This window comes from Typopeltis vanoorti, chromosome 7 (assembly GCF_054136105.1).
Source record: "Typopeltis vanoorti isolate ZY-2024b chromosome 7, IOZ_Tvanoo_1.0, whole genome shotgun sequence".
Taxonomy (NCBI): domain Eukaryota; kingdom Metazoa; phylum Arthropoda; class Arachnida; order Uropygi; family Thelyphonidae; genus Typopeltis; species Typopeltis vanoorti.
This window is the reverse complement of record NC_143555.1, coordinates 148,885,502-148,902,796: the sequence shown is the minus strand read 5'-3', so window position 1 is coordinate 148,902,796 and position 17,295 is coordinate 148,885,502. Positions and strand designations below refer to the sequence as shown.

At 36.3% G+C, this 17,295-nt stretch overlaps 1 protein-coding gene across 2 annotated transcripts in view; it reads left to right on the top strand.

The window, feature by feature from the left end:
- Positions 1-1,890: 1,890 nt before the first annotated feature.
- Positions 1,891-17,295, top strand: part of LOC150105185 (uncharacterized) — a 33,527-nt gene continuing 18,122 nt past the window's right edge. Inside the window, exon 1 of one of the 2 annotated variants that reach the window (XM_090396189.1) lies at positions 1,891-2,044. The gene's annotated coding sequence lies outside the window, so the exon portion shown is untranslated. The remainder of the gene's footprint in view (positions 2,045-17,295) is intronic. The other variant, XM_090396188.1, reaches the window with a different exon arrangement.

Below are 17,295 nucleotides of genomic sequence, written 5' to 3'. Positions count from 1 at the left end.
TTGAAGGCTGTCATATTTTCACGTGAGTAGAGAGAAAAATGCTTTTATGGAAAACAGGATTTTTGAGGAAGAATAACTAGCCGTGGTTTCTCTTCTCAATACGCAGAAAACTAAATCACGTGACATTTTTAATGAAAAAAAATTGAAAGAATAATTTGTTAGTTGTTTGTTATTTTATTTTTAGTAACTGAAAGAGGAAATATTTGATTACAAATTTATGTGATTGGTTATTACTGCGAATCCGATCAGCTAGTTACCGACCCATTCATTCATTGTAATATATAACTTAATTATAAAATATTATAAATCCAATTAATTTAATATGTAAACAACTGCAATACAGCACTGCATAATGTTCAATAGCAATTCTATATTTCGAAAGACGATCCACCTGTCCAATTTATTCTGAAATTACAAGGCATTATTTGCCTCCATAATGAAATCGTGTTAGACAAGGGCAATCTTCCAATAAGAATGAAGTATATTTCCTTGGCACTGAACTGCTACAGAAAAGTTCATTCCTAGATATATCCGTGAAACTGCAGCAATGTCATTCTTTCCAAACTCGTGGCAATACATTAAATTAAATGGATGTTCTATGGATATACGAAACACATTATAGACGAGATCACAAAAGCTGTCATTGGAGCAGGTGGCTTCTCTGCATCACCTATATTTACCTTCACGCGATGCAAGCGAACCACTTCTATTCTTTACAGGTTTCGTGAACTAAGCTCAGCTAAATCGAATGGATTAAACCGAGACCGACTTGCATTACTTCATCAAAGACAAGTAGAAAACACAAGCTTTTGTTAGCGAAATATACAAAGTTTGATTATTCAATAAAAAAAGAGGTGTATAAAGATACATTATCTTGGCTACAAGTTTTATCTTTGTTGTTGGCAAGTATTTCGATTTAGCTTTCTGGTCCGAGAGTAGGACTAAAAGTTTTTCTTTATTACTATGGATACGAATTGTTTCCCCATCTTTTGATTCCTCCATCAACGAAAGAATTGTTTTACATTTGTGTGTAGTTTTATTGTGATGCTCTGGCGCGCGTTTCTTTATCAGGTACTGCTATAATAGGGAGGGTCAATGGACTGCAAACTTGCAGACTATTTTTGTGAACAACAACAACAAAACTTGTTTTGTAGTTCAACAGATATTGATCCTGCCGTAGTCACAGTTTAGTCCCCCCCCCCCCACCGCTTGATGGGAAGCAAGCATTTGAGATAAAAGTTGTTTTAAAAACTGTGCCACAGAAGCAACCAGGCGAAAATTATCAACATGGAAAAAAAAAAAAAAAAAAAAAAAAAAAACGCTTCGAAGGATATCGAACTAGAGTGGAAAAAATTGGTGATGTTGCCTCTGTCTGAATGTAGGTGATGCTCGGATGACACACAGGTTATTTACGACGACATGGAGAACCTAGAGGACGTTTATAGAACAAGTTAGTTGTGAAATAGAGGCTGAATGTAATAAGTGCTGACGTGGGTGTAATCTATGCTTTGTGTTTAGTTGTACACTCAGCATAATCTGCTGGTTTATCCGTGCGATACCGCTGTAGACAGCGTGGGTACAGGAGATAACATTGGAATGAGAATATTTATCAGTTCTACTCGCAGTTTCTCTTGTGTGCAATACAATAGTTTGTTTACTTAAAACAGTGGAAACATTTTTAAAACACTCCATATTGTATAAACTGGTTCTTAAATGAGGGGAGGGGGGGAGGAACGAACAATTTGTGGACCCTATTGGCTACTCAGACAGCTTTCCATTGTTGACGAGCTAAGCAAATCAACAGATTGCAGTAATCATAGATATCGTTGGCATGGAAATGGAACAATAGACACAAATTTATCTCTCGCTGATGTCGTAAGAAATTGAGGTGCAATAGGGGTGGAGATACAATGCGATAAATGATTGAAATTTGTTGTATACGCTTACAGTTAAGGAACAAGACACAGGTGGGTGGAGAAGCACTAACTGTTTAAGAGTTAAAAAGAAGTTGGCATTGAAACCCTTGGATCTGAAGCAAACAAAGGTAAGCATTGTTGTTTGAAGTGGAATTGTAGGGAGGGGGAATGGTGATTTTTCTCTGATAAAATGTTACTAGCATACAGTTCAATCCCAGAGTTTAGTTCAAAGAATCATACCGTCAACTGGATTCCAACCTGCACCCCGTTGGTTTCTAGAGCTGATAGCAACTATTCGGCCAACCGGACTGGCCTCCACATCGATAAACAGGGCTTAATAATACAAGTTAAATCCCACTTTGGAATAATGTGTGACAAGAAAATTCTTTGTTAAAAGGAGAGAGAGAGAGAGAGAGAGAGAGAGAAAGGAATAACCGGAAAATGGAAACCTCACACAGTCGGGAAACTCAAAAAAAATAAACAGAATTCGTTTACATCCGCAATTGTTCGAAATAATTCTCCCCATTCCCATAAATCACTGCAATGGTATATGATCACGTGGTATGCAAAAATTCATGACTTTTTTGTTGTAATATTAGCAACGTGATATTTTATAGAGGTCTTCATGTTAGGGAAGGATAAAAGATACCAATGACAAATGTATGACATCAACTATCTCTTTGCACCATGATCTTTGAATATAATAATAATTTTTATTTCTGCATTTTATCATTTACATTTAGATTTCAATTTAGTTTATTTTAATTCACAATTTATATTAGCAGTTTCTTTTTTTTTTTTTTTTGTTAACATGCAGTAGGAAATGGTGAATGCATTTTATTTCACTTTTTCACAATGCGATTTTTACATAGACTGTTATAAAACGTTATTACATTTACTGTTCAATATAAAGTACTGAGAACATTCATTTTTAATAAATGTCCATGATTGTTGCTGATATTGTTGCACTGAATTCTTGGTTTATTTGTGCCGGTGGGTAGCTTTACTGATGTCTTCTTCAAAACCTGTTCTAAGCTTATCTGAGGAAGGTATTAGATTACGGTGGTTTCGTTTCAGTATTAAGGACAAGCCATGTGTCAATTTAACTGTTTATATGTATGTGTATAGATACTATATAAAGATATAAATGCATTTTTGTTTCTGATTGGTATGTAGAAGTTAGCCCATGTGCCCATGGACAACCATTGTGCACATGCTTGCTTTAAACCTTTCTTGGGTGGGGAGGCAGCATGTGTTTCTGTCCTTGTATTGGTGTCTGAGAAAATTTCGTTATTTTTTTATTTTTTGAGTAATTTTCCATCTTGTTAGGATATGTGCTCATATATATATATAGCGCTCGTTTCAGCTCATTGTAGGTCCCCAGGTTTCTCTTGGCAAATGGCAGTTTGTTGATCATGTCAAGTATGTGGAAGCTTCGGGTGGCTTTACCGTAGTGGTTATTATATTGTACGTTACGTAGTTTGTTGACTGTGAACTTGTTATCTGATATGTTGTTCTCGTTACTCCGTAGGTTGGACTGAAATAATGTTTTACCATGACTGTGTAGTGATATAAGTGTTATACCTTAATATTTTGCAATGAATCTGAATTAATCTGGAATAATAATAATAATAATAATAATAATAATAATAATAATAATAATAATAATAATAATAATAATAATATATTTTTTTTTAAAATAATTTTATTTTATTTTTTTTTTACATTGCATACATTTGTTACAGTTATTATATGCATTACATTCATTTGTTTACATATGATATTTACATTACGTACATTGGTTTACATATAATACATACATTGGTTTTCTTGTGATACATACATTACATGCATTTGGATACATCTTGGATGAGAAGTAATTTTTTTTCCCTTTCATCCTCGAAGCTTAAATATAAGCTTATCTGAGGATGACACCAGTTGGTTATTATGTAGTTTTTTTGTTTTTTTTTTCTATGTTAGGATGCTACGGAATCTATGATTGAGAAATTCGCGCGCGCGCGCATTCACACGCACACGCACGCACGCACACACACACGCGCATCCCCCCCCCCACAATAAATTGGAATGTACTGATGCGTCGCTGAACTGGAAGCCTGAGCGAATATATTGTGTTTCATTAAGTTTGTATGGTATTTTAGGTGCGTGTTTCTTGTTCGTAGTATGTCCTTAGAGCTCTTTTCAGGCTATTGTAGTTTGTAAGGTTTCTGTATTCAAAAGGTAATTTGTTTATCATGTCTGGGATGTAGAAGTTTCGCGTGGCCTTTCCGTAGTGATTATTGTATTTATATGTGATATAATTAGTAGTCTGAGGTCTTGTTATACGGTATGTATTTCTAACTGTCCTGTAGTTGGCATCGAAATAATGTTTTAGCAAGGCTGCATAGTGACATAAATGTTTTGCTGTCAGTATTTTGTGTTCTGCCATTGCAATGTTTATAAGGTCGTGATTTTCTCTTTGTTCCCAAAAGATGAGTTTTGTCATTTTGTACTGTAGCGACATTAATCTATTTAATTTGTAGGGTGCACAGAAAGCATACGTTGTTATAGCGTATCTTAGTATATTTTGGCATAGTGCTTTGTATATTAGTGTTTTTAGGAGTATGGGAACTATGTCTTTTAATCTGTAGAGTTTGCCACTTATTGTTCGGAGTTTGTTGTGTAGATGTTTTATATGGCTATTCCAGTTCATATCTGCATCGAGGTAAATTCCAAGATATCGTATTGTTTCAACCTGAGTGATTGTAGTGGTTTTGCTGTTCTGTGTGTTTTTTGTGTTGGAAAGTGGATGTTGGATGGTTATATATTTGTTATCAACTGGTCGAGTCAGTGGATTTCTGAATATCATTAATTTTGTCTTTTCTGAGTTTAGGTGTATGGAGTTTTTCGTGAGCCAGTCTATGATCAGATTTATATCATGTTGCATATTTGTTTGGGCTATGCTTGCGTTATTGTGGATTGATATTATTGCTGTATCGTCTGTGTATTGGAATATCTTACCTTTGAGTGGTAACTGAATAATATCGTTCGTGTAAATGTTGAATAGAGTTGGGGAGAGTACAGCTCCCTGTGGCACTCCACAGGTTACTGGTAGCTCTCTGCTTCGGTTTGATCCGATACGTGTGATATGCTTTCTATTTTGGAGGTAGTTTGTAAACCACCTGTGAAGAGGCCCGTCTATTCCAACATGCCTCAGCTTTTCTAACAAGGTTTGATGTGTGAGTGTATCGAATGCTTTGGTTAGATCTATAAAGACTACCATGGCTATTTTGTTTTTGTCTAAGGCGGTATTAATTACGTCTGTAAAGTCTTCCAAGAGAGATGTTGTTCCCTTATTTTTCTGAAAACCATATTGTGTTTAAGGGATAATATTAAAGATCTCAGTGTATGCTGTGAGTTTCTTCAGTATGATCCGCTGCATAATTTGATTGATAATTGGTAATGTTGCTATGGGTCTGTAATTGCTGATTAAATTTCTTTTTCCTTGTTTGTATATGGGTGTAATTATGGCGGTCTTTAGCATACTTGGTATCTGTCCTGTTTTAAATATTTTATTTATTAGTTTTAGTAGGATAGGACTTAAACTAGTTGCATGTTGCTTTATATCTTTAGGTCTGATACCATCTATTCCTGGGCCTTTGTTTGGTTTGATTTGATGTATTATTTGAATAATAATAATGATTTGAATAATAATATTGATTTGAATAATAATAATAATAATAATAATAATAATAATAATAATAACGGAAAGAAAATGAAATATTTTCGCAGTCAGTAGGTTATAGTAGCATACGGCATAGAAATGGGTGCCATTCTAGAATTCGAAGTAAGCATTTTTATAATAATGATCGCTATTGCTGGTTTAGGTGTACTCAGTAGACTATATATTTATTCTGATGTGAAATTATGTTACAACGTAGTCTGGAGATTATATTTCTCATTTAATTCACACACACACACATGTGTGTGTGTGTGTGTGTGTGTGTGTGTGTGTGTGTGTGTGTGTGTGTGTGTGTGTGTGTGTGTGTGTGTGTGTGTGTGTGTGTGTGCAAATTAAATGAGAAATATATACAGGGCGGTTCAAAATTCCACATACAAACTTTGAGGGGAGGCAGAGAACATCAAAATCAACCATATTCACATAGGAAAGCATGACCGGAAACGCCACCGGAAGGTACTAACAGGGACACAAAGATACAGAAATAACACGAGGCAGTAAGTAGTGTAAAAAAACTTTATTAGGCGTAATTGAACAGTTCAATAGTAGTTGGATACATAATATGGTAAACCAGGTGCATGTCTGCCATCTCAGCGTTCGTAAAACGACGCATGTTCTTTGTACGACGTCAAAAGCTTGAATGAGGAAGGCCCAATTGCTCACCTGGAGCGCTGGTGAACAACTCCACTTATCACTTTCGAGTGGCGTTTCCGGTCATACTTTCCTATGTGAATATGGTTGATTGTGGTGTTCTCTACCTCCCGTCAAAGTTTGTACGTGGAATTTTGAACCATCCACGATTCGAAGTTAGTTAATATTCTTCAACATATTCCCCAACATAAGGAACAATCACAAGTTTGCCATAAAAACATTTATACATAATTTAATTCGAGAAATTAAAACAGTTCTTAAAAGAACTGGGCGATGGACTGAGTCCTTGACTCTTTATCCCGTCATCTGAATGAAGAGAATCTGTGTAGATGGAGTGTTATAAAGCTAAAAGCTCCAATCATGGCTGGGTAACGGGAAATAGCCGAGGCTACAGCATTGTCATTCCTTACCTTGGAAGTCCTAGAAAGGACTTCAAAAGTAAATTAAAACAGTCCTTATAAGGACTGGCTTAAAGGGGCGAAGCAAGAATGCTTTTCATATTCCCCGTTATCTGTAGAGGACAGTGTAGGGATAAGGTGTTATTGAGCAATTAAAGCTCTGATCATGGCAGGAGGGTAACAGCAATAGCCGAGCCTCAGTTAGAACTTCATTGGCTACAGCATTGCCATCCATCACCCTCCAAGAGTATTGGATTGAATGAATCAATCACCACATCTCACGGTCGATTGATTCCTAATCCTCGATCGAATTAAAACAGATAACAGTGAACTTCGCCATTATTTTATATATGTAAAAAACAAAATGGTTTATTATTTAACTTTTATTTTTTTGAAATTTTATATAATTTTAGGAAGAATATTTATTAATTTATTTTATTTAGATATAATTTTTTTCTTTTTATTAATTTAATTTTAAACATTAGTATTTTAAAATTGAAAAATCGATAGTTATAAGATTCAAATAACACTTGATGACGAGATTAAACAGTTGTAAATAGTTAAGAAGATATTTGCATACATACGTGAATATAATTTATTTTCAGTATACATAATAATATATACTAGAAATCAATAAACTGATAAATAAAATATATACACATGGGAAAAGATACAATTCATATAATAAATTCTTACAAGTTTTCTAACATTACTAAATAGTATATCACAGTTTGCTCAACCTTGAACTATATGAAACTGCTACACGATAAAGATAACAACAGCGTATGTACGATAACGAATAAAAAAAACTGATATTAATTATTCTTAAGTGAATTTTTTTTGTTGTTGTTGGTTGCTCAACGTCAGCACGTAAAGAAAACACTCATATAATTTTTTTAAATATAAAATGGGGTATCTTATAGGTGCAGTGTATGTTCACACTTTTAAAACATGGAACCACTGCGTTAATAGCAGAAAAGTAAGTCATCCAAGATGGATGCCGTAGTGATATTTTATAAAGTTCTCCACATCCGGGTAGTAACACTGGTTTCCTAGTAACACTTAATCGACAGGATTTGCATTGAACGTGAATGCGTTTGGATTGATTTTTAGCGAGTTCTGAAGTGCGTATTGAACCATTTTTCTGTCTTCAGCTGTCGCTGTCCTGTTTAACGTCTCCCTGCATGACAGAATAGCAGGGAGAAAAAAAAAAACAGCCGAGGATTTTAATCAATAAATTGGCTTTGGAGTTTCTTGTAGTAGAGAGAATAAAAAAGACATTTTTGGGAAATAAAGTCGATGGTCCACTGATGATGCAGTGGATTTTGTCAAGAAGACAAGCAAGATACTTTCACAAATCTTGACCGTGTGCAGAATTTCCCAAAATTTGCTTTTCGGTGTAGAGAATGTCAGAATAAATTCATTTAATTTATTATGTGATGTTCACAATATAATTGTAAGAAAATATTTAATTTAACAGAATTGATTTTTAAAATTAGTTAATTCTATTTTATATTTAATTTAAGAATATTGTTTAAAAAATATAAGAATATCCAAGAAAATGAACGCTAAATAAATATTATTGACACAAAAAATCTCATTTTTACATTGAAAAGCCAATTCATTCCTCAAGACTATCACGTATACAGACCCATGCGTCTCTATTTTTTAAAATCCAATTTTAAAGTTAATTTAAAAAATCATACAAAAGATTTTAAAAGAGGAGAAATACAGTTCCACTAATCAGTGGAACTGTATTTAATCTAAAATATCTACATCACTACAGAACAACAAACTAAGAAAGTTACACAATCAGTAAACAGAAAAAGGTGACGTTCATGCCATACAAAAAACAAAAAAAAAAAAACCTTGCCATAAAAAAGTACTAGTACCACCAAAGAATGAGTTCTGATTTGTATGGAACGAAAAAGCTGTTGAGTGTTATCCATGAAAAAGAGCGATTCAATGTTAGCAGTGAATTATATCTATTATTTTAAATAGCCGATGAGTTATAAAATCGAGAAATAAGAGAAGGCAAAAAAAAAAAAAAACGCAAACCACTCAATAATATTTCATATAATGTAGGCAGCCCACTAAAATTTAATATAACAATAAATAATTATAGCGTAACCTGTAATAACATAATAATAATATAACAATAGCAGCATCAGCGCCACCACCAGGAACAACGACAATAACAATAATAATAATCCACTAACGACTTTTATTCTCCAAAGAGGATCGACGAAAATCCTTTAGCAGCAGCTAACTTTTTATTGATGACAGGTGGCCCCGCATTTGATCCATCCTTCAGCTTTAACTGATAGTAAGCTCCTGTTATCATTGAATTAAAACTTTCGGAAGAGAGAGAGAGAGAGAGTACTGCATATAATTACAGCCATCTTGTGGCCGTAAATCCTAACACCAGTATTACCGTATATAATAGTATGAGTAAATTAAAAAAAATAAATGAAATGAATAAGTATAAATAAAGAAATAAATTTAATAATTAACATAATTCTAAACAAAATGTTTTTTTAACTGTAAGAAAACACAATTGCAGTATCACTTCACTGAAATCCTTAATTTATTGAGAAATATCTTTAAACAATGGGGGTCTGTAAAGTTTTATAACGTATAATTCTTCGAGCACCTGTAGAAGCTAAATAAATAAAATGTATCACTACTGTTACAAAATAATAAATAATTAAATATGGCATGAAAACAACAATTACCAAACAGGAATTGCATCAAAGAGACACTTGTATTAGTTATGATCGCTGTAGGAGTAGAATAGCCTTCGACCTTTTGTATTTGTAGTGCTCTGTTTCATTGTAGTTGATAGCTTGTACGATCAGCGGGTTTGAATGCGAACTTGACGAAGTATTTTTCTGCCAGATCACAAAGAAGGGATGAGATGTATGGAATGCCGGTTTCTCGATGAATCTGTAAATTTCTGATAAACCATGGGGCATCTAAAATCATCCTTAGACACTTATTTTGGATCTTTCCCGTTTTGAAATGTTTAATCGTGAAGTGTGACTCCATGCTGGTGAGGCGTAAGTGATAACTGGACGTATAACCATCCTGCAAAGTAGTAATTTATTTTGTGAGTTCAGTTTACTCTTGCAGTTGACCATTGGGTAGAGTTGAGCTATTACTTTGGATGTCTTGGAGTCAATGAGATTGATGTGCTTGTTAAAAAGGAGTTTCTTATCCTGTAGTACCCCAAGATATTTGGTCTCTGATTGCCACGGGATCTTTTGACCAGAGAGCAAGATGTCTTCTTTAATGCAGACCTTTTTTCTTGAGAATAACATGGCTGAGCTTTTGAGGGGGTTTACTTGAATCCTCCAGTTGGGGAACCATTTTTCCAGTGCGTTGATACTTCCTTGGAATCTACTGATTGCCAGGCGAGGGCTGAGAGACCTTGCTACAATAGCGGTGTCGTCGACATAAAGGGCCGTAATGGTTGTTCTTGAATTTAGAGGGATGTCTGATACGTAAATTGTGAACAGTAGTGGGGCCAGAAGGGAACCTTGAGGTACACCATCTAGAATTTTGCGCCTTGATGAAACAATTCCGTTTAGCTTTACTTGCATGTAAGGCCTTTGATAAGGTCTGGCACCAAGGCCTTATCTCCAAACTTATTGAAAACAGCATCCCAATTAAGCTAGTAAAACTTATCAACTCATACCTTAGCGATGTTGTTTTCAATAAGTTTGAAGATAAGGCCTTGATGCCAGACCTTATCAAAGGCCTTGGCGACATCCAAGAACACAACAGCAGTGTGGAGGTGCCAGTTGAAACCATGGATGATGTGTTCTGTTAATCGGTGAATTTGTTGCACTGTGCTGTGAGCTTTGCGAAAACCAAATTGCTCATTTGGAATTATTTAATGTTTGTCCTCTGCTAGTTGTAGCCTTGTTAGGATGACTTTTTCTGTTACTTTGTCGAGACAGGAAAGAAGACTGATGGGCCTGTAGCTTTGGGGGAGTTGTGGGTTATTACCAGGCTTTTTCAGAGGGATGATGTCCGCGATTTTCCAATCTGCAGGAAAGTACTGGAGTCTTAATGTGGAATTGGTAATATTAACTAAATGAATTATGGCCTACCTGGGAGTAATTTTATTATTCTATTGATGATGCCGTCGGCACCAGGAGCCTTTTTATTCCTCAATTGGGATATAGTGTTAATTATTTCTGTTGGAATAATGGGGGTGATGAGCTCTGAATCATCCATAGGCTGTCTTAAGGCTTTTTTGACTTAAATGAGATTAATATTTAAGTTTTCGTAAGATGAGCTGCATTGATTTTACAGATTGTCAATTAGGGCTTCTACTTTTTCTTTATCTGAGTGTGCAATTCCATGTTTAATCTTCATAGGGGAAAGGAGTTGTCTTTTGTTACGAAGAGTTTTTAGAAATTTCCACATGGAGTTATCTTCTGGGTTGATTTCCCCGAGTTTGGATTCCCATTCGGAATTCCTGTGTTTCTGGAGAGTCTCGAACCTCTCTGTTCAGGTTGTTTAAGGTTGTTGTATCCTGCGGGGCTCTCTTGTTGTGGTATCTCTTTCTTTTTAGCCAAATGTGGTCCATGATCTCTTCCGGAATCCGACTGGATGAGTGGAAGACAATGGTTTGTGTGATTGATGTAATTACTGCGTTAATTTGTCTTGTTAGTTTGCCTACGGCTAAGTCTATGTCTTCTTTTTTGCGAATAACAGGAGGTGGGTCGATGTGATCTGGGGGAATCTTAGAGCGCTTATCCCATGCTATAAAAGAATGTTGAAAAGAGAGCTGATCCTGAGTACCTAGCTTGAGCTGGATGAGATTATGATCTGAAGTAAGCACTTCTAATGTCTCCGGCTGATATTGATATCTGATGTTACTGAGGATGACGATGTCTAGTGCATCCGAACTTCCTGATGGGTTGTAGTGGGTGGGCTCAGTAGGTCCAGCTACTATTGATGAGTTCAGTAACGTGCAGTTAAATAAATTACGGCCTTTGGAGTTGATTGACGAACTGAACAAAGCTCTCTGTTTGGAGTTGAGGTCTCCTGCTATAATCATGGAATCCGTGGAGCCGAGGATGGAGTCTAAATCCGATGTCAATAGTGGAATGCTGGGAAGATTGTACGCTGCATGCATTTTAAGTCTACCTGCGTCGTTGGTGTGCACCTCCACACCTGTCACTTCACGGTTTAACCACCTCACTGGCCTTTATGGATCAAATACGCATCCTCATATGATTCGTATCCACCATATATTTCAATGTAATATCAATGGTATTATAATTTTAATATGCACTTCGCATCCATGATAACTTTCACGTCTATAGACGTCTTGGCCGGTAGCGTGGTTTTAAACTTTCTGCACTTAAATAATTTTATCAAAAATGGCTGTGCCACCACCACTAGAGTTAAGTATGTCTGTCCTATATAGTATATATCCTCTTAATCTTGGGTTGTTAGATGGTATGAGGTGGGATTCGCTGATCAAGATTATGTCCCGATTGTATCTGTTTGCGAATTCTTGCAGCTCAAGAATTTTATTTATCAGGCCATTAGCATTCCCTGCTATAATCATGAGGGAGTTTGGTTTGAATTTTTTATACATTGTAGAGAGCTGTCAATATGGATTAGGTTTCTAGATAAAATCTCTTTTTGGAAGATGGTGAAGTGCTTGCTTTGCTGAATTCATGCAGCACTGTGGCAAGTGAAGCAGGTAGAACTGATGTTAACTTGGAGCTTGTTTGCTCTTGAGATGAAGGAATCTGAGTTCGTGCTGGCTCTGCGTATGTCGTAGTCATGGATGAAGGTCGCGTGCTTTCCTGTACTGCTGAATGTGAGGTATTTCGATCAGGAGGGCGACCTACTTGGTTGCTTATGGTGTCAATTGCATGGGGGAGCAGGGTTCACTCTTGCTGAGTGAACCCATTTTTCGGGTGGAAAAGGCACCCCTTGTAATTAACGGGATGTGGTCCTCTACAGCTAGCACAACAGGCAGGTGTGGATCTTGGCTTGGTGCTGGTGTTGGTCTGGTGTCCCTCTCCACATTTCAGACATCTGTAGGCAGCTCTGCACAGCTTTTGGGCGTGCCCGAATTTTTGGCATCTGTGGAATTTCCCTGCCGATTCCTTCTTCCTTAGAGGCTGGTTGTAATTGTGAGCCTGAAAATATCTGTCACTTCATCTAGCCTTTTCTGTGCATTGCTGATTTAGACCAACACAGGCGGCATTGGCCTTTTGTCAGATCACAGCATCCTGCTGACTTTGATTGGGATTAGTCCTTGGCTGATGAGGTCGGTGATCTCATCAGTTGTGATGCCCTCAGCAACCCAGCTAAGATTCACTTTAAGATATTTCTAGCTTGCTAATGCGAAGATATGGAAGGTCAATTTGAAGTTGTCCAGCATTTTCGTCATCCTACGATAATCTGAAACAGTAGCAGGATGAATCTTTACACCCTCATCAGTATTTCTTGCCCTGGAGAAGTTGATGTTTTGTTCTCCCAGGGACCTTGAGACCGAGGTCCACTTTTCTTTGTCTCGGAGGATAATTGGAGGGACCTTTTCTTTTCTATCTTGGGTATCATGTGTTGCTACATCCTCTTCCATATCACCTTCAGATGTTCTTCGTCTTTTGTTGGATTGTTCCTCCTAAGAACAATCATATTGTTGGTGGGGTCTTTAGTGGAACAGGTGTGAAGTCCCCTTCAGTGTCCACATGAACTTCTTCCGTGCCACTAACCTGAGTGTAGAGATTCAGACAGCCAGGATATTCCGTACCAAATTTATTTAAGGTAAATTTAAGAATCGAATGTCGGATCATGTTTAAATTTTGAATGCCATGCTTAATGTCATTTTCCATTATTCCATTAACATTTTCCATTATTGTTCACCGCACACTGTCAAAGAATATTCAGGTGTCTATAGATAATCCTGTAGACTTTGGGGGGTCCACTGGCAAATCCGTAGAGAAACACGGGTGTTTACCAGCAAAACAACATATGTTAAAGTTTATAATGTCCTAATAACAGGGGGAAGGAGTGTCGAGAACTCACTTGGCCACAGAGCGAAAACCTCCCTCCCTAAAGTATAGTACCATACATTCACCGCTGGTGTTAGCGCCAGTGCAATGTGAGATTCCCGAAAAACCTTATAAAATTCAATCAGGTACAGTCTAAAATAACATGTCCGATCTCGTCATAAGTCACCGTCCAATTTTCAGTAGAAAATTGGAAGGTGACTTATGACGAAGTAAGGGGTGAAGCAAGAATGCTTTTCATCTTCCCCGTTATCTGTAGAAGACAGTGTAGGGATAAGTGTTATTGAGCTATTAAAGCTCTGATCATGGCAGGAGGGTAACAGCAACAGCCGAGCTTTAGTTAGAACTTCATTGGCCACAGCATTGGCGTCTATTACCCTCCAAGGGTATTAATCTCGCATTAATCCTTATAAGGACTGGCTTAAAGGGGCGAAGCAAGATTGCTTTTCATATTCCACGTTGTCTGTAGAGGACAGTGTAAGGATAAGGTGTTATTGCACTATAAAGCTCTGATCATGGCAAGAGGGTAACAGCAATAGCCGAGCCTCAGTTAGAACTTCATTGGCTACAGCATTGCCGTCCATTACCCTCCCTGGGTACCAATTTTAATCGCCTCGTACGACATGCATTAGCTACATTGGTGCTATTCTTATTCCGGCAACCACACTGGGACGCATTAATCCTTATAGTCCTTATAAGGACTTGCTTAAAGGGGCGAAGCAAGAATGCTTTTCATATTATTGAGCTATTAAAGCTCTGATCATGGCAGGAGGGTAACAGCAATAGCCAAGCCTCAGTTAAAACTTCATTGGCTACAGCATTGCCATCTATTACCCTACAAGGGTATTAATCATCGCATCTCACGGTCAACCATTCCCCACCCCCCACGTTATAGTCCATGTAAAATTATTAATATTTTTAATGGGAAACAATAAAAGGTGTTTGAGATATTTAAGTTTTTTTAGTTAATTTATTAATTAATCAGTAAAATTATTTATGAAGTCCAAAATGCTTTTAAATTATAATTTTTAAATATATTTTGAGAAATTTATTTGCAATTCATAAAGGATGGTTAACCATTTCCGGAAATTTTACTCTTTGATCATAAAGTTGTAATACGACCACTCTTCATATTATAGGTCTGAAGTGGCTTGAAAAAGTTCAATTCTCTATCCAGAACAGGGTTTCTGGATTATAACTCTTCGTCAAATAGCCACAGTACTAATGCTTTCAAAATCAAATCAACTCTGGGGATTTTTTTAGGACGTTGCTGGCATACGCATCTAGTTATTATTATTTTTTTTTCTCTACTGAAAAACTACTACAACGTACATGATTGCATCGAGGAATTATAATGTTTAGTAAATAAAGTGAAAAAGAATGGGAGCTGCATCGGACTACACATAATATAAAAATATTTATTTTTTTTTTTTTTTTCGTGCATTGACTAAGAAATAAATAATATCGAATCCTGAGATACCCAATATCGGATTTTTTTCCCCAAGCCAGTAATGGGATTTGAAGAACCGTTATAATTTTTTTTAAACTAAAGACGAGTTAGTTGGTCTCATCGTATAGATGTGAGAGGATCTTACTACCAGAAACTTAGGTTTTTTTCGTTCCACAAAACAGAACCTTAATAGATATAATAAAATTATCTGGCCTGGTTAACGGAGCCGTTAGCGTACTAACTCTCCAACCAACACATTGCGGGTTCGAATCCCATCGTGGTATGGATGTTCGTGATTTTCTTTAAATGGCAGATGAATGTCACCGACCGGTGTCAGACCACCTTCCCATGAAAAAAAGTTCCATATTTGGTCTCTAGAACAGGGCTTCCGGAGTATGTAAAAAATAAATAAAAAAATGTAAAATGGATAAAAATGGGAAAAAATCGTAACCCACTCTCAGGGTACAAAATACACTTAGATTTGCAAATAACGTTTCGTGCATGAGACCAACATAAAAGCCTCTAGCAAGAATATAGGATGTATGCTTACTGGAGGATGGCCTTTTGGCTAGAGACCAAGGACAGTATTCACTTGTTCTTTGTCAAACTAGCCTGGCTATGCAATGTGCATATCAAATAGTGGTCTTCGTGGAATATCTGATGTGTCTTTTTGTGTTTCCCAAGAAATACGGTTTACGAAGCTTCCCAATTCTTTAATAAAAAGAAAAAAAAAATAGAGAGAGAGGACTTATGCGTCTAGATCGGTTATGTCAACTTTGACTTCAGTGATGAACTGAAAGCTTAGAGAAAAATGAACCGAAAAAAGGACATCAATGGATTCAATGTTTTGAACTCTTCCCCAGGGTTGTAGTCGGGACAGGGTGCGGCAGGGTGACGCCCTGGTACTTTTTTAAAACTATCAAAATTTTTAAATTCATTATAATAAATTATAAGAATTATAATAATGAGACTTATGATGCATTTCCAGCTTTCGGTCAAAAGTACAGCTTGCTGCTCTTGTCATTTTGGTTTCAGAAAACAAGGCAATCTCTCTGCCATATAGCCGTCGCAATAATAATAATAATAATAATAATAATAATAATAATAATAATAATAATAATAATAATAATAATAATAATAATAATGCTACACTTCGTGCTCAGGATTTTTGTTTCCACGGTAGAGTCCTGGCACTATTTTTTTAGGACTGCACCCCTGCTCTTCCCCCTCCAAAAAATATCTTTCTTACCACATACTTTCGGATTTTCTGGAACACACTTCCAGATGGAATAAACAGAGAATGTGGGTGACTTTGTTAGCAGTATATTTGTCTAAACTTTCGTATAATTTCGATGCTCTAACAAATTTCATTTAGGTCTCCATTTTGTCATCGTTCAACCTCGAACTCAGAGAAGCACCCTTTTCTCCTGTTCATTGATTTCTGTTCCTTCTCTTCTTCTTCTTCTTCCACCAGTCTTTCTGTTCACAACGTGCAATTGTTTAGACTGCATATCCATGAATCTTTCGTCAACTCTTTTTTTAACTTATCCACATTACTCAAATACATTTTGTGTTCAATTCTTCCAGGTTGCAAGTTCTATTAAGAAATATTTTAAGTTAAGAAAGAAATTTCTTCTTGAGTAATGATCAATTGCATCATACATACACAACTCGATGTTTTTTCTGGTCATAAAAAATTCTTTATATCTCGTGTTATTCAGTCTACAAATAGAAGTTAACAGTTCTTCCCATTGCATTTCTTTGGAAGGAGTTACAGTATTTATCGGCAATGTGATTAAGCAGGATGCGTTTGATATGGTTGTTCTGTAGAGAGTTCCATTTCCATTGATTTTCAACATTTTCCGTTCGCAATTGTCCCCGTGGTTGATAATGATCGCCTACTCTGTGATACTAATTGTCATCTATGCGCAAAAGATCTCTCTCTTCCTCTCTTTCAATATTTCTTGGAGCCCGTAAGATATTTGCATTATACTGTCGTAACTTCCTTGATGCTACATTAGAACAGAGAGAGAGAGAGAGAGAGAGAGAGAGAGAGAGAGAGAGAGAGAGAGAGAGAGAGAGAGAGAGAGAGAGAGAG